The sequence below is a fragment of the Macrobrachium nipponense genome, chromosome 48 (genome assembly GCF_015104395.2).
Source record: "Macrobrachium nipponense isolate FS-2020 chromosome 48, ASM1510439v2, whole genome shotgun sequence".
NCBI classification, from domain to species: Eukaryota; Metazoa; Arthropoda; class Malacostraca; order Decapoda; family Palaemonidae; genus Macrobrachium; species Macrobrachium nipponense.
Window position 1 is genome coordinate 14,864,026 of NC_087223.1, and position 27,698 is coordinate 14,891,723.

At 38.5% G+C, this 27,698-nt stretch overlaps 1 protein-coding gene and 1 long non-coding RNA gene across 2 annotated transcripts in view; both read right to left on the minus strand.

Annotated features, from left to right (window-relative positions):
• The window catches only part of LOC135205053 (actin nucleation-promoting factor WASL-like), a 250,054-nt gene that overhangs the window by 152,757 nt on the left and 69,599 nt on the right, over positions 1–27,698 (minus strand). The window lies entirely within an intron of this gene.
• Positions 1–27,698, minus strand: part of LOC135205054 (uncharacterized) — a 57,821-nt gene that overhangs the window by 14,135 nt on the left and 15,988 nt on the right. Inside the window, exon 2 of the long non-coding RNA XR_010312402.1 lies at positions 4,980–5,105. This is a non-coding gene — a long non-coding RNA (uncharacterized LOC135205054). The remainder of the gene's footprint in view (positions 1–4,979; positions 5,106–27,698) is intronic.

The following is a 27,698-nucleotide window of genomic DNA, read 5'->3' on the forward strand; positions in this document are numbered from 1 at the left end:
TACAAAGTGGAGTGATGTGAAAGATTTGTGGAGAATTACCATCCCAACAAAGATGTTGTAATCCTTGTCTCCAACATCTTTAGTGACATTGTCATGTTTCCCTTTAGGCAAATTTTAAAGAGATGGCGAAACCAATGTCTCTGGACAGTTTTGTAGTGTGACAGGGGTCCAGCAACTCAAGCTGGTCCTAGTGCCAGTAAAAACCAAAAAGGGTATGTAACCCGGGATAGTGCAACTAAGAAATGAAGAGGCGGAAATAACCCCAGATAAGTCCTTGATACCTGAAGTCCTTCTGGAGAGGGATTCCTTTCAAAACAATAACCTCTCTTCCTCCTCCTCCTCCTCCTCCCCTTCCCTCCATCTTCCATATGCTAACATGAGTCTTCCATAAAGGAAAGTGATGTTAAATGTTCATTATTTGTTTCATTATTCATTTATATCTATTTCTAATTGTTTTCTGTGTGTAAAACTGTGTTTATTCCCTGTAAAATGTATTTTTTCTAAATATCTTTGGGGGTCTGGAATGCATTAATTGTAGTATTTGCATTATTCCTTATGGGAATTATTGTTTCAGTTTTTGTATGTTTGGACTTGGTGGGAGGTTCTGGAATGGATTAAGTACGAAAACCAAGGTTCCATTGTAATATGTATTTTTCCTAACATACAAAAGGGGGATTACTTTTTCAGTGTAAGCTGAAGCCATTCATATACTGAAGATGTTGGGTCTTAAGAGATGTTAAAAGTATCACAGACTAATGGTTTTTTTAAAATAATACATCACCATACTGGATGAATGAAGACACAGTAGACTAATCACTATATGTTAAAAGGTTTGGAAAAAATGTATACTAAAGTGTTCCCTCCGTACTTACAGGGGATAGGTACCAGACACCCCCCCCCCCACCAAAATTGCTAGAACCTACTAATAGTTGGAACCCCTATCAAAATGCTTTAAAACTGCCTAATTTGTTAGGTTAAACCTCAAGAGACACCCACTAAAAATGTTTTACCTGATTTTTAATAGTTTAAAGAAAAAAAATACATTTTATAATGAAATTGACCTAAAAAACAAAAAAAAAACCAAACAGGATTTTGTGGATATTTCTCATATAAAAAGAACCGCACCCCGTATTCGCAAGGGATGAGTACCAGACCCACCCATGAATAGTTAGAACCCGTGAATGTTTGGAACCCCTATAAAAACATTAAAAACAGCCTATTTTTTTTAGTTAAAACTCAAGAAAAACCCACTAAAAATTTTCATACTTGTTTTTGTAATAGTTTTATCCCAAAAAGTGCATTTTATGATGAAATTGATAAAAAAAACAGCAATTTGTGGATATTTCTCATAGGAAAATACTGCGAATGATGTTTCGCAATTTTTCCGCGAAGAATGCGGGAAAAACGTTCCCAAGAGAAATCCGCGAATGTGTGAGTCCGCAAATCCAGAGAACGCGAATACGGGGGGTCCACTGTATATGTTCCAGAGAGAAATACATAGTTGAATACGAGAGTCCACAAATCCAGAGTCGCGTATACGGGGAGTTCACTGTATACAGGCAGTCCCCTGGTTATCAGTGGACTCATTTATTGGCAATCGGTTTTATGGCACCATAAAATTGGCAATTTATGGCGCCATGAGGAGACAGTTCCAGTTATCGCGCATATGGGTTCTTATGGCGCACCACACGCACCATTATGGCACGCCATAAGAATGGGTTTCAGTTAATGGCGCTTTTCGCTTATCGGCATTCCCCCATGAGAACAGAACCCAACCGATAGCGGAGGACTACCTGTAATTTTTTTTTTTTTTTTTTTTAGAATCAAAGTTATTCATTTCTTACTACAAAACCTGTAACATACAAAGACTTTAATTTTCAAAAGAACGAAGAAGAAAGTTTGGCTTCAGTGCCTGGGAAATTTGCACAACACATACTACAGGTCTTGACTGTCAAAGCTACTTGTTATTAATATGGAAATTTCTTGACAAAGAAGGCTATCCTAATGCTGTGAAGTTTTCACACTGACATTCATTTATTTAAGGTATAAGAAAAGTACTGAACTGTTTTTATTCTTCATTGTTAATGTTTTACATTAACAATGTAAAACATTAAGGTATGCACTGGAAAGGATAAGTAAACTTGTAAGGGTCAACTTAGGGTTCTAAGGGAGCCCAGTATAGGCAAGCATAGAAAAACTGGCCAAAGAGTGCTATTAACCCTTAACCGGCGACTGGACATATTTTACGTCAACATTTTTTGTCTCTCGGGTGCCGACGGACTATTTTACGTCGACATACAAAAGTTTTTTTTTAAAATTCGCGGAAAAATACTTATAGGCCTACCAGCCGAAAACTCTTGAATCACGCGCCTTGGGGGATGCTGGGAGTTCACGGATCAAGGTGTTGTTTTGTTTACAATCGTTACGCAGGCGCGCAAGCGCGAATTTCTTTCTTGCCGCACTAAAAAGTATCTGTGACACATCTCGGAAATTATTTCGTCACTTTGACATAATTTTTGTACCATTTTAAATTAGCCGTTACATGGAGGATTATATATGAGAATGTGCGCATTTTTATGAAGAATACAACAAAAAAATACTCATGATGTAGCTTTTATCGGTTTTGAGATATTTTCATATAATAACGATAAGTGCCAAATTTTCAACCTTCGGTCAACTCTGACTCTACCGAAATGGTCAAAAAACGCAATTGTAAGCTAAAACTCTTTATTTTATTTTAGTAATATTCAATCATTTACCTTAATTTTGCAACTAATTCGAAATGGTCAACTAATTCGAAATGGTCAACTAATTCGAAATGGTCAAAAAACGCAATTGTAAGCTAAAACTCTTATATTTTAGTATATCCATCATTTACCTTAATTTTTGCAAGTAATCGAAGTCTCTAGCACAATATTTCGATTATGGTGAATTTATGAAAAAACTTTTTCCTTGCGTCCGCGCTGTAACTCTTCCGAAAAAAATCATACATGCGATTGTGGTAATGTTTGTACCATTTTAAATTAGCCGTTACATAAAGTTTTATATATGAAAACGTGCGCAATTTCATGCACAAAATACAATAAAAATAACCCATGGTTGTAGCTTTTATCAATTTTGAAATATTTCATATAAAAAATGATAAGTGACAAATTTTCAACCTTCGGTCAACTTTGACTCTACCGAAATGGTTGAAAAACGCAATTGTAAGCCAAAACGCTTATATTCTAGTAATATTCAAGCATTTACCTTCACTTTGCAAAAAATTGGAAGTTTCTAGCACAATATTTCGATTTATGGTGAATTTATGAAAAAAAATAACATTTTCTTTAGGTCCCGCCGCGGTAACTCTTCCGAAAAAAATCATACGTGCGATTGTGGTAATGTTTGCACCATTTTAAATTAGCCTTTACATAAAGTTTTATATATGAAAATGTGCGCAATTTCATGGAGAATTACACCAAAAAATAATTGAAGGTTTGTAGCTTTTCTCATTTTTGAAATATTCGCATATAAATCATCACGATAAATAGAAAAAAAAACCACGTTCTCGGTCCAACTTTGACTCTACCGAAATGGTCGAAAAACACAATTGTAAGCTAAACTCTTACGGTCTAGTAATATTCAGTCATTTATCTTCATCTTGAAACAAATTTGAAGTCTCTAGCACAATATTTAGATTTATGGTGAATTTAAAAAAAAAACAAAAAAAACCTTTCCTTCCCTCCTCGCGGCGGATTCTCCGCCACAAATCTCCGAAATGCGTACGTCCCATTCTCGGAATATTTGCTCGTTTTCATATTAGACATTCCATAGAGTTTTATATATGAAAATGTGCACAATTTCATGTAGAATAAAACGAAAAATATTTGAAGGTTGTAGCTTTTCTTATTTCCGAAATAATTGCATATAAAAAAATATATATAAAAAAAAATTCGACATTCGGTTAATTTTAATTCGTCAGATATGGTCGAAAACTGCATTTGTAAGCTAATGCTCTTACAGTATAGTAATATTCAATCATTGGTCTTCATTTTGAAAGAAATTGGAAGTCTCTAGGACAATATTTAGATTTATGGTGAATTTTTGAAAAAAAAAAGATATTTGTTTACGTCCGCGCGTTACGAATTATGCATTATTTTGTGATAATATTTTCACTGTGTTGCTTTTTATCGTTTACAATGTGTTATATACCAAATGATTGCAATTTAGTGTATATAACAACGAAAAAAAAGTAACTTGTTACCTTTAACCGTTTTGCGCACAGCGCAATTTGAATACAATTATATATGAATTTCGTTTTTGCGCTATCTATATCGCATTATTTATATATGATAATGATAATTTTTTTCATTTCTGATGCTTGCATACTAAACTTCAGCCAATGACAAAAAAAAGGAGCCAAAAATGAACTCTTAATCTTGAAAACTAAGAGCGCTGTGATTTTTTTTTTTTGAAAAAAATATTTTTTCCGCTTCCACGCTCACTCTGAAACACCTCCGGCACACGGGAGACATTTTTTTTTTTACCGCTTCGGCGTTAAGGGTTAAGGCCTAAGGCTAAGCACTGGAATGGAATTTGGCGCTGAAATGGAATTTGGCATTAAAAGGTTTGAAAAGTGTAGCAGGAGGAAAACCTCGCAGTTGCACTATGAATCAAGTGTTAGGAGAGGGTGGAAAGTAAGATAAAGAAAGAGAATATGAACAGAGGTACAGCAAAAGGAACGAAAGAGGTTCCAGCTAGGCCAAAGGCACGCTGCAAAGAACCTTAAGTAATGCCTACAGTGCACTGCATGAGGTGCATTGCCGACACTAAACCCCACCCCTACGGGGAATGAGTGCTGTTGAGAGAGAGATTTCTATCACAGACCATAAGCAAGACAAAATCTGCAAGCTAAGCAGGTCGTTAGAAGTCTAATCAAAAGAGAAATTTCTTTTTTACTATCACTATCTTGCTTGAATAAGAGGGGCCGACATTACCTGGATATAATAAGACTTGCGTGCACTATCCTTAGTGAAAGTGGCAACTCCACAGTGCCGTTTCTGCCACTTGTTATGATGAGGGCCATCTGTTCCAAAGACTTGAACCACTGCTGTGCTTTTAGCCTGTGAAAATAAAATACAAAACAAATTATTGTATGTTTAACACAAAAGACTATACCTTACAATCAGCTATTTCAGAATGAGTTCAATTCAGAATACAAATACTAATAAAAAAAATACAAAACCTCTAAAATAATACGATAAAGGTGCAAAGATTTGACCATTTCATACCTAGAACTTAAAAATTTGTTGCTGTAAATCTTATGTACCAGGTAAAAGGGCTCATCTCAAAGTGAAATTTGTCCAGATTCCTTTAAAATGAGCAGTGTTTTTACAGTGTCGATACACCACAAGTGACTTCCATTATCCTTAGATGGATGGATGGATGGATGGATTATGAAATTTTGGGACAAGCCCAAGCACTGGACCTATTATAGGTCATTCAGCGCCGTAACGTAATGGAATGAAATAAATAATCTAATAATTAATGAAATGTAATTGAACATGATGATAATCTGATGTGAATGAAACTTAAAAACCTTATTTCATTAAAGAAAAAAATTACATAACTTTTTTATATTAAAATACAATTGAAAGTATAACTGCATACACTTGTGTGTATTGGGTGAAAGGTAAAATTAAATATTAATAAATAAGTCAAATTTTATAGTATATATCAATCTCTTTTAAGAACTTTACAAGATTATTGAAATCAACATCATCTCCTAAAATATAAGAAAGTTGTTTCCCTGAAAGACCGAATTTTAGGCGGGCAGCACCATCCACTGGGCAACAAACCAGAATATGCTCAACTGTCAACAGGCAGCTACAGCGAGCACAGACTGGAGCCTCACTTCCTTCAAGTATAAAGCTGTGTTAATCGGGAATGGCCAATACGAAGTCTCGTTAAAACAATCTCAGTCCTCCTGTCTCTATGAAACGAAGACTGCCAAAAATTCAAATTAGGTCTGATTGCCTTCAGCTTCTTGTTTCTGGCAAGGAGGTTTGAGGACCATCGCTCCTGCCATTTGTGGTGGATATAGCTTCGAATAGGAGACTTCATATCAATGTATGGAACTTCATGGATATCCAGTGATTTTTTATTACATACTCTTTTTGCTGCTCTATCAGCTTTTTCATTACCTTTGATCCCTACATGGGCAGGAACCCAGCAGAACGAAACAGCTATGTGTTTGCCAGAAATTCGAAACAGCCACTCTTGAGCTTGGAGAATCAAAGGATGTGATGTATTGTAAATATTAAGACTCCAAAACACTTTTAGAATCCGAATATATGACAAATTTCTTCTTCTCGGTACGATGAACAATTGCTAATGCTCTATTAATGGCAGAAAGCTCTGCTGTATATACTGTAGCCAAATTTGGTAGTTTTGCAGCCTCACAAGAGTCTTCTGTAATTACAGCTAGCCCAACTCCCTCTCTTGACTTGGAACTGTCTGTATAAATCTTATACGCACCATCATGAGTTACATCATGCTCTAAGAATAAACTCTGCCATTTTATCAGAAAGGTTCTTCTTGACCATAGTTTTGTTACAAACTTTTGCTTTAGGGATAAGCCATGGGGGGAATCTGGAGGCAACTAACTGAGAAACATTCTGATTTTTTAGAGTAGTATCATTATTCACTTCTTGATGTAGCCTTACCTGGAAGGGGACTGATGACCTTGCTTTAAATTTCCTGTTGTCAAGTTGGCGAATGACCTTATTGGAAGGATTTTCGGAAATGCATTTTACGCGCATTATGTAGCGCAGACCCAGTTCCTCCTGTCGTAAGTCAAGTGGCAGTTGATGGGTATCTACATACAGACTCTCAACAGGAGATATTCGAATGCACCAGGGAGCAAATTCGTAATCCCATGTTATGGACAATATTGAGGTCGTTAAGTTTGCTTTTACAAGCTGAAGAATAAATCTGACACCCATAATCCAGCTTTGATCTACAAAGTGCATCATAAAGTCTTAACAAACATTTCTTGTCAGCTCCCCACTCATATCCAGAGACTACTTTCAAAAGATTAAAAGATGCTTTAATTTTACATTTAAGGTTATCAATATGTTTGGTCCAGGTGAGTTTTGAGTCAAAAGTCATTCCCAAAAATTTGACATCAGCAGCATATGGTAAAATAGATCCCTCGAGTTTTAAATTAGGTATAACCTCTTTACGCCTGCTCCTTGAAAAGCGGAAAGCAACACTCTTAATGGCTGAAAATTTAAAACCATTTAGCCTGGCCCATTTGGAGACAGAATCAATAGCTTTCTGTAGATATCGGCATGCAGATATAGCATCGTAGGCAGTGCAATAAATGGCCAAATCATCCACAAACAATGAAGCGCGAACTGGGCTTGGAACTTCATCCAAGATGCTATTTATGGCGAAAGCAAAGAGGGTCACACTGAGAACACTTCCTTGTGTTCTCAGTTCCCTACTCTCACTTTTTTAATCTCTCGGATAGGAAGGAATGAATAAACCGAATTAAGTTGCCCTTAATACCCATTTTCTGTAGTTGTTTAAGAATTCCATTACGCCAAGTAGTGTCATAAGCTTTCTCTAAATCAAAGAAGACCCCTATTGTCTGACATTGATTGGCAAAACCCTGCTGAATTTGGTTGGAGTGTCTCATAAGTGGGTCGAGGGTAGATCTACTTTTACGAAACCCAAATTGGAAAGGAGAGAGAAGCTTATTTGATTCTAAGTGCCATACCAAGCGATAATTTATCATTTTTTCCATTAGCTTGCAAACACAGCTTGTTAGTGCTATAGGTCTATAACTTGAACTTTATTGGGGATCTTTATTTGGTTTTTGAACGGGGATTATGATGGAAATTTTCCAGGATCTCGGCATAACTCCAGTCTCCCAAATCTTATTAATGATCTCAAGAAGGTAGCGTTTGGCCTCTTCAGGTAGCTTCCTAAGCATTATATATAGAATAGTATCTTCACCAGGAGAAGTGTCATCTGTTGAAGAGAGTGCTTCATGTAGTTCTTGAAGAGAGAATCTTGCATTGTATGCCTCTCGGTTATCACCAGATAGATTCAGATTGACCTGAGTGTTCCTGATTCTTTGGAATTTACTAGAATAGTTTTTGGGGGCTAGAAATGTTGGAGAAATATTGACCCAATGATTCAGCTACATCTGAGGGTTTGTAATGAGGTTATTTCCTACTCTCAAAGAGGGAGTTTTGGGTGGCACAAACTTCCCTGCAAGTTTTCGTACCTTTTTCCATACAAACATCGATGGTGTTTTAGAGTTAATTCCATTTATATAATAAATCCAAGAGTCTTTCTTGGCACAACGGAAGTATCGGCATTGTTTTGCCATGGCTCGCTGATATATTGTTTTAGAAGTGGATGTGCCACTTGATTTGTATTTCTTGTAGCATCTTCTAGTAATTTTTCTTAAGGTGGCACACTTTTGCCCACCCTGGAACGTTGGTCTCCTTGGCTTTCCAGTAGTTTTTGGAATAGAGGCTTCTGCACTGGCTAATACAGTGTTTGTCCAATACTCATATGCTTCAATATGGTTGTTAAAGGATTCAAATGGTTTATCTAGAATTCTAGATGGATATCCTTTTTATACTTCTCCCAATCAGCTTCCAGTGGCTTCCATTTCTGTGGCATTTCTGTAGGGACATTTCTGGTAAACTTTAAAAGAATGGGATAGTGATCACTGCCATTTAAAAATTCATTTACTGACCAAATAAAATCTAAAGCTATTGCAGAGGAACATATACTCAGATCAATAGCAGAGTAAGAATTAAAATATATATTATGGTAAGTCATAGTACCATCATTTAAAAGCACAATATCATTATTATTAATAATGTCTTCTATAATTTTTACCTTCATTATCTGAAGTATGCCCTCCCCATAACGGATTATGGGCATTAAAATCACCAAGAATAAAAAATGGTTGTGGCAGTTGATCAATTAGTGATTGGATATCAGCATTTGTGAAGTTTGATCTAGGAATCAGGTAGATGGAACACACAGTAATCTGCTTGTCTAATGTGATCTTAAGAGCAACAGCCTGTAAATTTGTACTGAGGGCTACAGGCAAGCATTCCAGTGATTCGCTCACGATAATAGCTGCTCCTCCATGTGCTCTATCACCCACTGGAGGGGTGGACGTGAAGATCTCATAATTAAGTCCAGGATTGAACTTCTCTTGACCTAATTGAGTTTCCTGCAGGCAAATTACTCCAGGATTAGTTTCTCTTAGGAGGACCTTTAGATTTTCCGCACAAGAACGCAATCCTTTAGTTCCATTGTAGGATGTTGAATAAAGCCATTACAAATCCGATTTGGAAGCCTTTCTTTTTTCCTCTTTGGGTGGTCTGGAAATAGATGGTTTTTTATGACTAACCCTGTGATCTTTATTTCTCCTAGTTTGATTTTCTTTACGAGGAGGGTGAACATCTATTAGGGCTTGTGCCTTGTATGATAAGGCGCCCTATGAGGTAATGTTAGACTAGCGATAATCTTACGCTAAGTCGGTTGGTATTGCACTTCCATCTTCAATGGAGTGTCTGGGGGTTTGTAGATCATTTACGAAGTCGGTATTATCTTGTTGGTTATTACGACGATGTGTTAAACTCATGGTGAGGAGGTTCTTGTAGAAAACACTAAGTATAAAAAATTATATATTCTTCTGAAGTTTTACATGGTGAAGATCAGATATGATTGTACAAGTCTTCTAATAACGATAGCTTGATCACTTCTGCCAATGATGATGGCTAATCCTATTCCTCTACATGATAAAGCTTAGGTAAAGAGGTACAGGTCTTCTAATGACGATAGCTAACTCTGTTCTGCCTGTCTACCATCTCTGTTACATGTTTTATGAAGGAACAGACAGTAGTTCGAACATATGAACATACATACAAATGACATAGTTTCATACGAACACACAATCAAAATGAGACACGCTACAGATCACGTAGGCGGTAGTTGTCTCAAGCAGGGAGCTTGGACTAATGTTTATAAACAATTGAATGACTACAGGTGACGGCATGTTATCTTAGCCTACTTTTATTGTATACGTCATCTTTAGCGTCTCTAGTCTGATCACATTCCTGCAAGCAATCTGGTTGACCTCTTTAGTTTTAGACTTTTATATATATGGACTAACATTCCATATTTTTGTTATTATGTAAACACTTACATCAGCTCGGTCAGCTACCAAAACCAACTACTGAATATACTCAAACTTGACTTGCATTTGACTTATAGGAGTGTGATACAGACACTATGTGAATATATATATATATAAGTAAAATAAAAATTCATGGTGTACATGAAATGATTCAAGTAATAAGATATAAAACAATGATATTGGTAAATAATAGTGATCACGTGATATATAATGATACAGTTTTTCACTTCATCTCTTTAAGATACTTATGCTACAGAAAATACTAATGTACTCTGATAATTGCATAGAATTGAAGATTAACATTGATTAAAAATCATATTTTAACTGATAAAAAATTGCATATATGAATTGATAAAATTTATTAATTAAGTTTATGCTAACTGTTATATATCTGATTCATTAATCAATATACTAACTCATATATAACTGCAGATATTGGTATGATAAAAGGTAACAGATTGATTATAGGCTACCTGATTTGTTTATACATATGTATATGGATTCATAAAATTATGATTAATATATGTGCACTTTAAATAGATTCCTATTGCGTACACGCAAAGATATATTTTCGATTCCGTTATTTATGATCATTTATATATAGATTCCTAGTGCGTACCGCAAAAAAAACAAAAAATATATTTCGATTCTGTTATTTATGATCATTTATATATAGGATACATGATACTTTATATATATAGGATACATGGACCGAGGTTATACTACTTCACTTTTAACTAGCGTTTCGAACAACTTTTCGTCCATTACACAGTTCCAGACAACCACCTATAGCCCAATGAAACGGCCTATTTTCACAGGGTTAAAACAAGGGGAAAATTTGCCTGGGCGGGTCCAACGTTCTATTTTGCGCTCATACTTATTCTCTGCATCCTAAGCTACACGATTACGTTCGCGATGAATAAAAAACATCCCCAGCACGAGTCCTTCGCCAGCAAAGTAGAGTTGAATATCCTTCGGGTCGTAATTGTCGGAAGTATGTCCCTTTCGTAGTCGATTCCGACAGCCGCCGGAGCATTCCGCATTAAAACGAGATTAACGACGAGATACGGTGTCGGTCGAGATTACGACGAGATACGGTGTCGGTCGAAGAAGTCCATGAATTCCTTTCAGATTGTAGCGGTTGTTACTTGACTGTAGTCGTCCGCTGCGACGAACGATTTTTGAAGTTGCGATGTGAAACTCTCGTACTGCAGGATACTGTAACCAGGTTCCATTAATCAGCCTGCAAGTGAAATTATACTTGTCACAAGGGCAAAGTAAATTCAGACGACATCCAAATAACAGGGGAGGGAAGAGAGCCATTTAGACCAGACTTAACCCACATGAATTCGCCGATATTTTGGAATTCAAAAGAGTCCGCTGTACAAACTTTTTTATATCCATGGCATTAACAATGAGTGACCTATCCAGGTCTATGATGACTTGTAAAAATATCCATAATTATAAAAAATAAGAGATATCATTACGAATCTCAAAGAAAATTCGATATTACTGGTAGTAAGTTACTAGACAAAGAAGTGGAAACGGAGCTAATTGTAAGATTGCCAGGCAACATAAGAGTCAAAGAGAAGATTAATCATGATTCTATGTGCCCCTACAAAAGTTTCATATTAAATTTTCTCGTGCGCATCCTCTGAGGTTAACTTTTAAAACATTATTAATAGTAGGAGATGCAACGCAAAAAAACCCACTATGTAACTAATTTCTAAATAAACTTTGGGTTTCCAGTGAAAGTAGACAGATGTTTGGAAATCTCAATCTCAGTAGGAAAAAAAGAAGAGCGTAGGTTAAGAGACACACTTTTTTATTGCGACGCGTTTCGTTGTTATGAAGAAACAACGAAACGCGTCGCAATAAAAATGTGGTGTCTCTTAACCTACGCTCTTCTTTTCCTACTGAGATTGAACTTTGGGTTTTTCAAGAAAAATGTGACATTTTCCCATGAATGTGATTTACCTGGATTGTAATAGCTAATGTTGCAAGTAAATAATCCATATCCATATCGTGATACTTCTAAATGTCTATGAGTTCAGAAAAAATTTATTCATTTTGATGTTATAAGAAATTCTATTTTCCTAATTTTGTTTATTAATTTTAAAATGATTGCAAGTTTGCATTGCGCATACCGATAGACACTTGTACCTAACGTCTGCCTTGCCCATGAGAAGTTCGGGCTAAGCATTCCTTTCTCCAGTCAATCTGCTTTTGCAAGCAGAGACGACACACAGATGAAGCCTGTGTAAGCAGATTATTGAGGTTAAAAGGAACAAATGCTGATACGGCAATGATGACGTCGTCACTTGGCAGGAGATTGCTCTCAGCCAGCTAAGAGTTACGTTACTTGCTGTAATAAATACGACTTTAGGATAAATTTTTTGTTTTAATACTCGACCCACATGAGAAGAATGTCTGAAAAAAACAGTACCAAAATTGAACAATATATTAGTTTCATGTTGGAAAACTGGCATGATTATGTTAAAATTAAATATTCCTTATTCAAACTATATGAAAAAGGTTTCCATACAAATTCTATATATTATTAGCCCTGTATAAGATTCATATAGATTATTCCATAGATAAGATTTTCACTTCTAGACTTCCTCTGACTTTAAAATCTCTTTTATTTTATTTTATTTATTTATTTATTTATTATTATTATATTATTATTATTATTTCTGGGCTCAGCCGTGTCGCTCCCGTGAAATATGTCTGCTTTAGCACTATTTCTAGTAAAATATTGCTATAATACCAGAGAACTGCTAAATTGGACATGTCAGAAGCCCTCTGACTCGCTCACCTATATAAAAGGTGTCGGTATAAAAACTGGGGCGAGTGTTAAACACTACCACAGCAACCCCTCCAATTAGCCTTTTCCCTCATCGAAAGACCCTAAATACGGGGAGCCGACCCATAGGTCACACCTAGCTACCCGGTTGAAGGCGGCTGTGACGTCATACTTTTCGATAGCCATTCCGTGTTCACACGTTCGAAATATTACTATTTGTTCTTTATTTTTGTTTATTCTGGTTACGGATCGTCATCTACCTCTTCACCCAAAAGTTAAGTACTGGTTCCGCCCTTTTTCAATATTTAGGGAGTGAATTTGCCTATCGTTTTGCCTTTATTTAGGATTTTTATTAGGCGTCATTTTTAAATAGGGGGCGGGCGGCAAGTCGCCTTTACGGCTTACCCTTGAATTGTACCGATTTATGCTTGAATTGTACCGACTTCGAGTAGTCTTCCTCTCTGCTTGTAACATGTGATATTTCAGTACATGTATGTATGTGTATGTTATGTAGTATATATATATATATATGTATATTATATATATGTATGTATATGATTTATTTATTTATTCTTGGGTGAGTTTTTATCGATCCGCGTTTTTAATCATTTCCATTTATTGTTTTGTTATTTTCATTATTTTCACGTTTTTCACGGGGGTCTTCTTTCGAGCACGTTTCTTTGTTTCGTGCTTCGCCGTTTATCCACCGTCCTATTTCATTCAAAGAATTTTCCCTTTTTTCTTTTTTCTTTTCGTCAGCTTGCCGTTTCTTATCGTTTTGTCAGTAAGCAAGTAGTTTTTTCCCCTTTTGCGCCCATGTTATCGAGTGGCCTTCATTGCGGTTTTATATTTTACGACAGTTTATTTTCATTTCCCCCGTGTTAAAGCATGATTTTCTTTTAGCTTTAAGTAATTGATTTTTATTTTGTCTATGTATATTTTGGATGTTAGGTCGGTTAGCCTACATAGGCTATGCCTGCGTTTTCCTCGTAATCTTTTATTTGCGAGGATACGCTGATCACGTGATCGTCACCATCAGCCCTCCTTCCCTCCCCCTCACGTGGGGCCCCCAGTAGTTGGGTGCTCCTCTCGCCTCGGTTGTCGCTGACAGCCGTTCCCATCAGCAGAGGGGGGGTGTAGAGGGTCCTCCAGGACCTTAGGTTGGTGGGTGTCGCTTCTCAGCCGACCGCCTCCGGAGTTGTTGATTGCTTTGCGTATTCAGTCTCGGCTTCCGTGGAGTTGTTGCGCTCTGCTTCTTTCAGCTTCCGGACTTGCTTACATCCATCCGCCTAAAACATTCCCTCTCGCATAAGGCGGATTTAGATTCAGCCTCTCCGGTAGTCGTTGAGGGCTATGTTACGGAAGTTTCTCTTCCGTAGGCGGAGATATTATATTTGTTATTTTATTTCTCCCTTTTATTTTCTTTTCTTTTTTGCCACGGAACTTGTTGCGAGTTCATGTGGCCGTCCCGGGTTACTTCGTGTACCCCCACTCCGGGTCATACAGCTCCGGGTGGTTTTTAATTATTATAGTCCCCGGGACATAAATATATGAATATATATATACATATATATATATATATTATATTATTTTCCTTTCTTTTGCCACGGAACTTGCGAGTTCATGTGGCCCGTCCCGGGTTACTTCGTGTACCCCCCACTCCGGGTCATACAGCTCCGGGTGGTTTTAATTATTATAGTCCCCGGGACGTAAATATATGAATATATATATACATATATATTTTTTATATATATATTATTTCAGTTCGGCATGCTCCGGCATATGACATTATTATCATAATAATCCTATAAGTTTGTGCAATTGTTCTCATATATTATTGCACTTACAGGCCAACTCAGTGTCTGGTTGCCGATCTACAGGATCTGTGCAACCATGATGTTTGCCGGAACCAATGCCCCGTGCGCAGTATTGCTTACCAGTTCCGTAGTCTGGCATCACGTAAACGGCTTTGCCTGCTACGACTTGTACAACAGTTACCTGTTCGATAAGTTACCGCACTGCTTGTTCTATACATATTGTGATGGAATTTATATTACACTACTTGGATTATGTTAAAAAAAAAAAAAAAAAAAATTAAATAAATAAATAAAAAAAAAAAAATAAATAAATAAATAAAACAATAATAATAATAATAATAATAATAATAATAATAAAATAAATAAATAGATAAACTAAATAAACAACTTAAAATAAAATAAATAACTAAAATAATAACTCAAATAAATTACTATATAAATAAATAAATAATTAAAATTTCTGTAAATTAAATTACATTAATTAATCAACATATGTAAGCATAATGTTCAAAGATTTTACTTCGAAATTGACACATTCCTTGCATTACAGACAGAGCAGTCTGTTAAGCATGCTGCACTCTCCACCCTCAAGGTCTGGGTTTGGAGGTTTTTGGGACAGAAAGTAGGGGTAGCTAAGCCTTTTTTATGCTACCTCAAGATATGGCAGCCTCCCCAAGCCGGGAAGCTGCCGGATACGTTGACCCAAAAGTCGCAGCACCAATTATCAAATAAATTCAAGATTCAGTTATGGAACAGCAAGAGCAGAAGAATTGCCAGACCTTGGTTTGGAAGAAGTCTACTTGAACTAGTGAGGATTTGCCCATTACACTAGATATGGTTACAGGTAACATGTTAATGAGGCTAGCCTAGTTGGTCACCGGGTCTTTCCTCGAGTGACTCTGATTCTTCCTCTCCCTTTACTCCAAATTCCTTCATGGGTTTCACAGGAGGTTTGCCCCCTCCCAGGTCGCATTCCTTCTCTGTGATTCCTAGATTAAAGAGAAAACCTTCGGGTAAAACCTTGCTTAAAAGCCAATCAGACACAAAGCCAAGGCCTGGGCAGGTTCCAGAGGTTCATACACATATTAAATAGGATGAGATCCAAGGCCTCAAGGAGAGAACTCTTCCCATTGCCCCTCAAGTCCCATCCCTGCAACGTCTAGAGGTCGGATACCTCATAAGGTACCGTAGGGAGCGCTGGAAGGTTCCCCTTTAGTCGGCAAAGACCATGTTCAACACGATATTTTAAATCAGGCCAGTAGTCTTGCTAGCTTAGTCCAGTTCAGTCGCAGCAAGGTTTGAAAGGGGGTTTTTAAACGCTTTACGTGCACAGGACTCCCTGATTGGCAGGTCTCAGACAGGAGTCGGCAAGTTCCGGCACCTCCTAGTAATTTGGTGCAAGTCAGAGCATGCCTGACGGGTCCACGTTCCCCTCCGTTCCACCCTGGTGATTTTTGGAGGGTAAGTGAACTTCGCTCCGTTTGTCAGCGGGATGTTGACTGTAGAAGGTTTGTGGTACACATAGACTCGAGGATTTCTAGTTATTTCCCGAAAGGTTGTGGCCACCATTTATAGCTTATGTTAGGCTTATGGAGGCAGCTTCGATTAGAAAGGACAAGGTCTCCAAGGGGACTGTTATCCTTTCTAGCAATCAGGCTCATCAAGTATAGATATGGAGCCTAGAAGTGGATCTGCTCAAATACTAAGGTAACAACATGACGGGAACTCCTTACCTTTTACATCAAAGGTAGCAGGATTTACCCTTCAGCAGTGACTCGGGAAAGAGCCCCAGCTTAGCGAGACAGATTCCACATCATTGCTACCCCCAAGGTAGAGAGAGTTTGTGGGAAGTTTGCTGGCTACATTCTCGGCAGGCAAGCTTAAGCCAAACTGTGCAATCAACTTGTTTAGTGAGTGCCTCTGTCAGACGCACTGATCCAAGCCGGATTTGATGCTAGGACACGTCTTGCAAGGTCTCTTAACTCTCTAGTGATGACGGAGGACGGCGGTTTCTGGAGTATGCTCATGAACCGCTGTATAAGGTCATTGCGGAGTAGTTACTTTTTAAGCATGCAATGTGCCTCGTACGGCTTTTGCGGTTTACTAAGAGAAATGGCAAGAAGCATGTTCTATCCGAGGCTACTATCAGGCACGAACCCAACAGCTTCTGGCTTCCTCAATCTAGGGTGCAAGATCTCTTCCAGCTTCGGCAGTAAACGAGGTTCAGAATGAGGCATCACATTTTAATCAAGCATCAGATTGCGTTGGGGCATCCCTTTCAAAAAAGGATATTAAGAGTCTTCTTCCTCCAGTTTTAGGACTAGAAAAGTCAAAGAAGGTACCAACCTTTCCAAGTTCCGCAACAGCACCCTGTGCTATAAGCTGTACTAATTCAGCAAGTTCCCCAACCTTCATCTTCTAAGACTCAGCCTCGGCAACAGCCTCAATTTGTCTCCCTTCGCCGTCGGCTAGCCAACAGGTTCCCCCTTTCGTCAGAGTGGAGGAACCGGAGCCCAAGGGCGAGCTAGAGGTGTATGGTCAGGAAAGGAACCCGACCCTCATCATCTCAATGAAGTTCCTCAAATAGGAGGCAGGCTGTATCTCTTTTAACATCGTTGGGAGTTCAGCAGCTGGGCGGAAAACATAGTATCTATCTATCAGCATCCAACCCAAGGGTTGATGGATTACCCCTTACAGAGGGACCTTCTCCAGAGGGAGCAGTCTCCAGGACAAAGAACTTAAAATTTCAAAGTCGTCTATTCAGTGTCCCAAGAAAGGGACCGACCAAAGGAGGGTGATCTTAGACTTGTCCCGTTTAAAACTTGTACATTCCTTGCGACAAGTTCTAAAGGCTGACCATCTCTCAGGTAAGGGCCTTACTTCCCCGTGGGGGCGTCACCACCTCTATAGTCTTACAGACGCCTATTATCATGTCCGAACGGCTCAGCACTCCCATCCATTCCTGGGCTTCAAACTAGTAAAAGAAGCTTATTCCTTCAAGGTGATGCCCTTTGGCTGAATATAGCCCCAAGGGTTTTCACGGAACTGGCGGAGGTAGTGGTGCAGGAGCTAAGGTCTCAGGTTTTTATTGGTAGTGGCGTACCTAAACGACTGGCTAATCTGGGAAGATGGTCAAAGACAGTTTAGGAAAGCCATGGGACGGGGGTCATATCTTTCCTGGAATATATAGGGTTCAAGATCAACAGGACCAAGTCCCGATTGGCCCCAGAATCCAAGTTCCAGTGGCTAGGTTTCCATTGGGGCTTGGATTCACACAACCTTTCCATTCCATCAGGGAAGGTGGGGATGCCAAGGTAACAAGCCAATTCTTAAAATGCAAAAAGGCTTCGAGAAGGAATCAGGAGACGATCCTAGCTCGCTCCAATTTGCGTCAGTCACAGACGTTCTGTTGAAAGCCAAGCTCAAGGACATCAATCGAGTTTGGACGTTCAAGGCCAATGGCCAAGTGTCGTGACAGTTCGGCGGGTACCTCTGATTCCCAAGGAACGTCTACGTCCATGGGCCAATAGCCAAAGAGTTACAGTTGCAGTTCCCTCCCCCGTCCCTACTGATGCATACAGTCGTATCACTATCAGGTTGGGGAGGTTATTCACAGCACGACAAGGTTCAGGGAACTTGGTCCACCTCAGTTCCAAAAGCTTCACATCAACATCCTGGAAGCTATGGCAGTGTTTCTGACCTTAAAGAAGCTCCGTCCTCCGGAGGAGACTCATATCAGATTGGCTCTCGACAGTGCAGTATGATACATGTATAAACAGAGGTGGTCCAAGTCAAGTCATGTGAACCACAGGGTTGATAGCAATTTTTTTCTCTAACTGACAAGAACACCTGGCATCTATCGGCTACCCATCTGGCAGGAGTCCACAATATAGTAGCAGACGCATTGTCCCAGTCAGTCCCCCTGGAGCCAGAATGGTCACTGGACCAGGAACCCTTCGAGAGGGTTTGTAGGAGAGTACCGGGTCTGAAAGTAGATATGTTCGCTACAGGGGCAAACCACAAGCTGCCTTGTTACGTAGCCCAAAGTATGGACCCTCTAGCATACGCTACGGACGCCCTGAGTATAGATTGGAACCAGTGGAGGGAGGTTTATTTATTCCCTCCAGTGAACCCTCTCCTGAAGGTGTTGCACAAGTTGAAATCCTTCAAAGGTCAGGTGGCTCTCATAGCTCCTTACTGGCCCAAGAACAATTGGTTTCTCCTTCTCCTAGAAACTAGGTCTTCATCCTCACCCTCCCTCCCCCGGGTTTTGAGGCTGACGCAAACAAGTTCAAACGGTGACTGTGTTCGATTCCTCAGGTCTTCACAAAACCCTATCTTTATGGATTTCATGAAGTTTGCAGGTAGGAGGGTAGGGGACATTGATCCACAGAACATTCTGTTCTTGGAGTCAGACAAAAGAGAATCTACACTTCGCCAGTATGATTCAGCAGTTAAACAATTGCCTACATTTCTCAGGAAATCAATGTCAAAGTAATGACAATGAACGTGACTATAACATTCTTCAGGCCTTTATTCGAACAAGGCTTGGCAGTTTGCACAATAACAACCACTAAGTCAGCTCCGAAAAAAGATTTCATCTCGGGTTTGGTATAAATCTAACTGAGTCTTATTTCACCTCAATCCCAAGGGCTTGTGCACGCCTGCGGCCCACCATTCAAAGGCCGTCGTCAGTGTCATGGTTTCTTAACGATGGTCCTCAGGTTTTAGACTCTAAAACAGACAACTTCAAATGTGATTGCCAAACCCTTTTGCGTAAGGCACTGTTTTTATTAAGTCTGGCTTCAGGTGCCAGAACATCGGAGATGTCATCTTATCTAGTGGCCAAGGGCATATAGAATTCCTTCCCTCGGGTTACGTGTTGCTTTCACCAAAATAATTATTTTATGGCTAAGAATGAGAACCCTTTGGTAAGGCGATCCCCTTGAAGGTTGTTCCGCGTCCGCAACATCCATCTTTATGTACTGTTAAAACCCCTAGGACTATTTATCTAGCACATCTACCTTTTCCGAAGGCCCCCCCCCCTCCTTTTCATGTGGGGCGGTCGGTGGTTACCATATCCCTAAAGGGCATTACGCAGCAGTTTTTGTATTTTACCAAGGAAGTCAGCCCAGGGTCCTTTCCCAAAGCGCGTGCTACTCGGGCTATAACAACTTCTGTAAATTTCTTCAAATATATGAACTTTGATGATCTGAAGAAATATACTGGTCGGCAGTCGCACTGGGTTTTCCAAGCTTTACCTTAAGTCCTTGGAGGATCTTAAATATCAGGCAATAGCTGTAGGGAGGTCAGTGTCTCCTTGCAACATCAATATAGTATTGTCCTTGTGTCATATGAATATTTTCCATTATGCCAGTTTTATTAACATCCTACCTATCGCAGCAAATCTCTTTGCTATTTCACTTGGTCTATGGTGTTAGTTTATACAATTTAATATTCTGTTTCATTTCAGAGTGATGTAGCTTGGTGTTTCTCTGGTACAATTTCACGGGAGCGACACGGCTGAGCCAAGAAAAGGGATTTTGTGACGTAGGAAAAAATCTATTTCCTGGGCGAGGAAGCCGTGTCGCCCAGTGAAATCCCCCCCTGGTTTTTTCCCCTCCCCTTGCAGTGCACCAAGCTTCATTGCTATCGATAAGTATGACGTCACAGCCGCCTTCAACGGGGTAGCTAGGTGTGACCTATGGGTCGGCTCCCCGTATTTAGGGTCTTTTGATGAGGAAAAGGCTAATTGGAGGGGTTGCTGTGGTAGTGTTTAACACTCGCCCCAGTTTTTATACCGACACCTTTTATATAGGTGAGCGAGTCAGAGGCTTCTGACATGTCCAATTTAGCAGTTCTCTGGTATTATAGCAATATTTTACTAGAAATAGTGCTAAAGCAGACATATTTCACTGGCGACACGGCTTCCTCGCCCAGAAATAGATTTTTCCTACGTCAAAATCCCTTTTTTTTTTTTTTCATTGACTACGAATATAAATTACCGGGACAGACAATATGTCAGTAGGTTTTGATATGTGTTTGAACTTTTAGCTTATTTGTCATTACTAAAGCGTTATTGATTTTATCGTGATTCCTTTTTTATTATAATTTGTAACCCTTCCGACTTCTTACGGAGTGTATTATATTGACTCCACTTGTATCCATATTTATTTTTATTTTTTTATATTTATTTATTTATATATTTTTTATATATATTTATAAATTAATGGTTGGCTTGAATATGTGAAAAGTGTTCTAGCGGCGTACCGTATAAGGCTACTTGCGGCATCAATTCTATAGATACAAGATATAAATGATAAAGGTATTTAAAACCGCGAGAACCGCTATAATCCAGTTCGGATCCAATATCACGAGTTGTAACTCGTAAAGACATTGACACTTCCTATTTAATTATCCGGTATTCTACCAAACCGATTGACTCTGGGTGATAAAATATATTATTGGTTTTCTTAATGGAAAGGAATTCACACAATGTGTTAAGGAGATTATTATTGATTTACACCACCCGAGTCACAGATTATTATGTGTTGAATTCCATATTTACTGATTTAGCACTCATAAATATTCCTAACGCACTCAATTGCGGTGTTTGTTTTTAGTGCTATTAATTCTATATAACGTGTCAAGGAAACTATTAACACTAGAAGTGTTTATCCCTCTGTCAGACTCGTAACTCTGTTAATAATTCTAAGTATATTCTAAGGATAGGACCCCTAATCTGACAGGTGTCTTAGTGTATCCCTTGTTTTCATGACACGTGTTACAATTAGTTATGTGCTTTTTATATCTGTAAGCATTGTAGGGGCCTGTAAAATAGTGATTTTGGCTTTCTTGTGACATAATAAGGAACCCTGGATGACGGAATGCAACCAGTTTAGGGGACAATTGGTATGAAAGAGATTATTACTACTACCTGGTCGTTAGTCATCTGCTGTGTTCTTCGGGTTTCCTCGTCACGGACCTACATATAATATTACATTTGATTACTTATTCTGATACACATACTTTAAAATATACTTGTGCTTTAGGGTTTCTGCTCGAAGTGTTTATTGTTTTTTGCTTAGCCGCTGACCGTGTTTTCCGTCCGAAGTGTTTATTGTTTGCTTATTGCTGCTGACTCTGTTTTCCGTTCGAAGTGTTTATTGTTTTGTTTGGTTATGTTCTGTTGACTCTTGGCTTTGTTGCAGTTTGTAACAGTTCTGCGCTCCAACCCAGATATTCAATGCTCGCGATCTCTTGGGTTAAAGAATTTCCTTGTTAGATACGTTTTAACAATAGGCACGATGTTTCTCTATATCTTTTAGTCCAATTAATGGTTCTTTGCTGTATGGTGCGGGATTGCGGGATAATGCGTCAGCTATGATATTTGCTTTCCCCAGGTAGATATCTTATCTTGGCTCCAAAGACCTGAATGATCATTTGTCACCGGAGTTCCTTTTGGACTGTGATTAAAGCCTTTGAAAAACTCGGTAAGGACTCATGTTCAGTAAGGACTTTATCAGGATAGCCATAGATTATGAACTTAAAATGTACTAGTGTTAAAAGATACCTAGCCCTTCCTTGCCTATTACTGCATATTTACTTTAAGAGGGCTTTAGTTTACGTGAATAAAAGCTATAGGGAAGAACTGTTTATCATATTACTGAAGTAGTATCCCTCTTACCCCTTGGTCTGAGGCGTCTGTTGCAATAACTAAAAAAAATTCCTTATTTAAATCAGGGATTTTTAAGTTAGGTAAGCTGCATTTTCCGCTTTTAAGATATCGAACGCCTGTTGATGCTTTTCAGACCATAATAAATCTACGCTCTTCTTCGTAAGATCTGTTAAAGGGAGCTGTCATGATTGAAGAGTACATATTTACATACGATTGTAATACCCACTACAGCGCAAAAGTGCTGTATCCCCCCTTTTACGTTAATAAGTACCGGAAAGTTATGAATAGCCACACCTTACCATGGACTACTTTTAAGACCTGACCAGACACATAAAACCTAGATAAACATGTTCGGTTTTAAAAAACTCACATTTAGATATTTTACTCTGAGATTATTTGTCTTTGTCTCTGTAGCACTAGCTCTACTTTATGTGAATGTACTTCTAAGGTATTAGAAAAGATTACAAGATCATCCATATAGGCATGTAGGTTATCCCCTAAAAAGTCTCCAAACACTATATGTAATTGGGGCGCAACGTAAGCCGGAGGCATACGTAAAAATTGATAATGTCCCCGCCCTGAGTGTGCTGAAAACAGAGTATGAGGTACAATCACTTAGGTAATGGTATCTGGTAAAGCTTATCCTTGGACTCTCATTAGGGGGAAGTTCGAACAACAGACGGTGAGTCCGTAAATACAGGATATTACGTGTACTAAAGGATAAACAAGATATTCTAATTTTGACGGCGCGTACAGTCGGGCTTTATCCACCACTACTTATAATAACTTACGTATTAAAAAAAAAACGAAAACCTGCTCTGATTACTTTATACGGTCGTGTGTTTCATAGGAAAAATCCTTTTTTAATTCAAAAAGATATCGGTATGTATGAACCAACATCGCTTTTTCCCCCCCCACTCTGCTAGAGTCGCTTATTGTATGGAATTTGCTATGCTTTGAACACTTCGGCAGTTTTTGACTGACCTTGACCGCTTGACTAGGTGACACGTCCCACCGATTTGCTTGTTTGATTCTGAACGGCTACTGTTTCTTTTTTTTTTTTTTTATTTTATTTTTTTTTTTTTTTGTAATAATTAAAGATCCTTCTCTTTATTACCATCGGCAACGTATTGTGTGTTTTTATTCATTATGTTGCTGGTTACGTATAAGCATGAATGACGAACTATTAGGAACTGAGCGATTACTAATAATGACAAGTTATCACTACTGCATTCAATATTAACTGTTTGTACTTCATTCTTTGCTAAAATTTGAAATAGTGAGGGTATCCTGGTCAGCGCATTTAGCCTGATGAAAGTTTTTTTACAGACATGTTTATTCTTGCAATCCAGCCATATTTTAAAGTTAATTTGAGTCATTGAGGTTCGATATTTTATATAACTCAAAAAACTCAAGGCTAAAACTGCGATCTGGACTTGCAAAGGAGCATTTATTGTCATGACCCGAAATAGTGTTACTTCTAATTTATATAGATTTGTACGGGTGTTCCACTTGTTTTTTGTGTGTTTTCTAATCACTACGGTGCTTAACGACCCTATCCATGCATCTGTATAAATACAGACGTCCACTGCGTAAACGCATATTCACTGTTTAATATGATTTGTTACATAACGGGATTAATAATCACCCAAAATGATTAAAATTAACATAGTATATGATGATTATGATATTTCAGTAGAACTTCTGGAAACAGACACTCAAAGATAACAGCTCGCAGTAGCGAAATCTCAATGATGTAGATAATTTCTGTAAAAAAGTAAGATTAAGAATTTCTCGTAACTTCAGCCACAGGAATAACGAAATTCGACCTGCAAAGGAAACACTCAAAGTTACTCCAAATGAATAAAAAACTTGTACTTAGCTTGCTTTTGTGGGAAGTCACGGTGTTCCGATAACGACACACGGCCTTGGTCCTCCTTCTCTATTTAGCGGATGACCTGGTTTTGGCTTCAGTTTCCCCCCCCATGCGCGTTGTTTCGATGATTCGAGCCCTTGAAAGATCCGATGCTGCAGACGCGTTTCGGTTTGTTTCTTGATGCCGCAAACGCTCACTAACGATGTTTTCTTGAATGATTCTAATGAGAGACGAAGCTTGCGTTGTCGTAGGAAAAAGGACACGTCGGTTTTGTTTCTTGAAGTTATTCACTAACGATGATACTAAGTTGCTGAAGAAAATCTCTTGCTTTCGTCGTCGTTAAAGAGTTCTTGTTGTTTTTCTGAAGTCGCTCACTAATGATGATACTATGTTGCTTGAAGAATCTGCTGCTTCCGTCGTCGTTGACTTCTTATGATACATGATTTATTATTCTGGTTTTTCTTCGTAGGACGTTGTAGAGTTCTTCTGGTACGCTGGCCACCAATATTAGGGCTTGTGCCTTGTATGATAAGGCGCCCTATGAGGTAATGTTAGACTAGCGATAACTCTTACGCTAAGTCGGTTGGTATTGCACTTCCATCTTCAATGGAGTGTCTGGGGGTTTGTAGATCATTTACGAAGTCGGTATTATCTTGTTGGTTATTACGACGATGTGTTAAACTCATGGTGAGGAGGTTCTTGTAGAAAACACTAAGTATAAAAAAAAAAAATTATATATTCTTCTGAAGTTTTTACATGGTGAAGATCAGATTATGATTTGTACAAGTCTTCTAATAACGATAGCTTGATCACTTCTGCCAATGATGATTGCTAATCCTATTCCTCTACATGATAAAGCTTAGGTAAAGAGGTACAGGTCTTCTAATGACGATAGCTAACTCTGTTCTGCCTGTCTACCATCTCTGTTACATGTTATGAAGGAACAGACAGTAGTTCGAACATATGAACATACATACAAATGACATAGTTTCATACGAACACACAATCAAAATGAGACACGCTACAGATCACGTAGGCGGTAGTTGTCAAGCAGGGAGCTTGGACTAATGTTTATAAACAATTGAATGACTACAGGTGACGTCATGTTATCTTAGCCTACTTTTATTGTATAACGTCATCTTTAGCGTCTCTAGTCTGATCACATTCCTGCAAGCAATCTGGTTGACCTCTTTAGTTTTAGACTTTTATATATATGGACTAACATTCCATATTTTTATTATGTAAACACTTACACATCTATCTGTGCAATCTCTCTAACTAGGTGGTTGTGTTCCATTGAAATACTTGCTTCACTTGAGGAAAGCACACTATAGCTGTTAAATATTGAAGCATGCTTATTTGGAGTATAAGGGGAGAGCCTGAAGGAGTCCTTCCTCTCTTGGGGTTCCTTAACTGTTTTGATTCCATTATTATCAGGCAAGATCCTGCCTGTGATAGATTTTACTACTTTAAAAGTAGATGGAAGAGATAATGTGAGAGCCTCTTCATCTGGAGGGAAGACTTTTTCAACCACAGGCAGCTGCCTGCTTTGGTGGTGTGTGCTCTTGCTTCCAGTGACTGAGCACCCAAACCAGATACCCGGGCCTCTACCACAAGAGTTGATACACCTACTGCAGGAGAAGGTGCTCCCACAGGACCCCTTGTGGTAGTAAGGGGTAGAAGGTTTAGAGCTCTTGCATAGCTCTTTGATTGGCCCAATTGTTGTTTGGCATATCCTATGCTAATGTGTTCAGCATTAGCCTTATTTATTGCTGACAATTCATCTTTGTATGCTTCACAGTTTTTATCATTACCCTTATGGTTCAGCTGACAATTACAACAATTTGGTGTTTCAGAACAAATACCACGGTCAGGGGCAGAGCAATTTATGCAAATTTTTGCGTTCCTACATACTTTTGATGAATGACCAAACTTGAAACAGTTGAAACATTGAATAGGTTTCGGGAGGAAGGGTCTTACTCGCACTCTTTCATTTTCAATGATTACATGAGATGGAACGTTAGGGTCGTTCAAAGGTCAAAATTATCATATTAACAATGGGTGTCTTTTTTACTTTCCACTCCGTCAACTGGCTGTTCTCATTTCAATTACACGTATCTCACTTTCTGTGAACCTCATATAAATCCTTGTCAAAAATAATACCTCGGCCATAACTAAAATTCAGGTGCGGTTTGATTTCTTTAATCATATCATACCCAGAAGGATTCACTGCAGATAGCATTTATGCTTGTGTTTTTGATTTAGCATGTATTAGCACTGTACGTTTTCCAAATCTAGATATATCTCCACTTTTTATTCCTCCCACCTTTTTCTGGAGATACCTGCAGAACTTATAATAATTGTAAGTTTCCTCCTCCACTGTAGCAACTAGCCACATAGGAGGTTTGGGAGTTCTGGATGGATTATTACCCTCTGTTTTCCGACGTGTATCTTGAACTCATTCAGATGGTACATAGCTATCTAAATTTTTGGGTACTTTATCTGTCAAAGCTCCCTCTATAATACACTGATTTATTTGAACTGTATTGATATTACTACTAGCCTTAATGGCATCTTCATATTTATCAAAAGTAATCGATGCTTCCCATTTTGTAGAGCTACCATCGTGCTCTTGATTAATTGAAATTTCCTAGGGGTGGTCCAAGTCCTTGTCCATAGTCGTCATCTGCGCCAAAGCATCAAAAGGTCCAGGGGTACTCGAATCCTTATATTTATTTGTTATAAAGATTAGAGGGGGTATAAAAAAAATATATATATATAAAAAAAAAATTTAAACTTGAAAACCTTAAAAAAAATATCATCAGCCTTTCTTGGAGTTTATTCCGCCACCAATGGCACAAGTGAGAAACCGAATCCAACCAAATATCCGGCTCCCTACCTACCCCATTGGGGATGGCATAACATGATTAGGGTGGCTCAAGTGTAGGCCAAACCCGCTTGATAGGACAGAGTATTACAAGAATACAATCATCCCCAACCCAATCATGTTATTGGCAAACCGGATAGAATGCCGAGAGTCCTAACCCAGAACCAGACCCCCCTGGAATCCGTGGTCCAGCTCTAAAGAATAGTTCTGCCTGATCTCTCAGGTCCAAACATTATCGGGCAGTTGATGATCCTACCACAGTTCCCACTATTTAGCTTTGGATATAAACCCAGTACCAGCTATGATATCTTTTCCTTTTTTCATGTCTAATAAATTTTACAAAGGTGGAATATTCTACAACAATTAATCCAAATTATACAATGATCTATGGAAACTCTTTGACTCGAACCCGGGAACC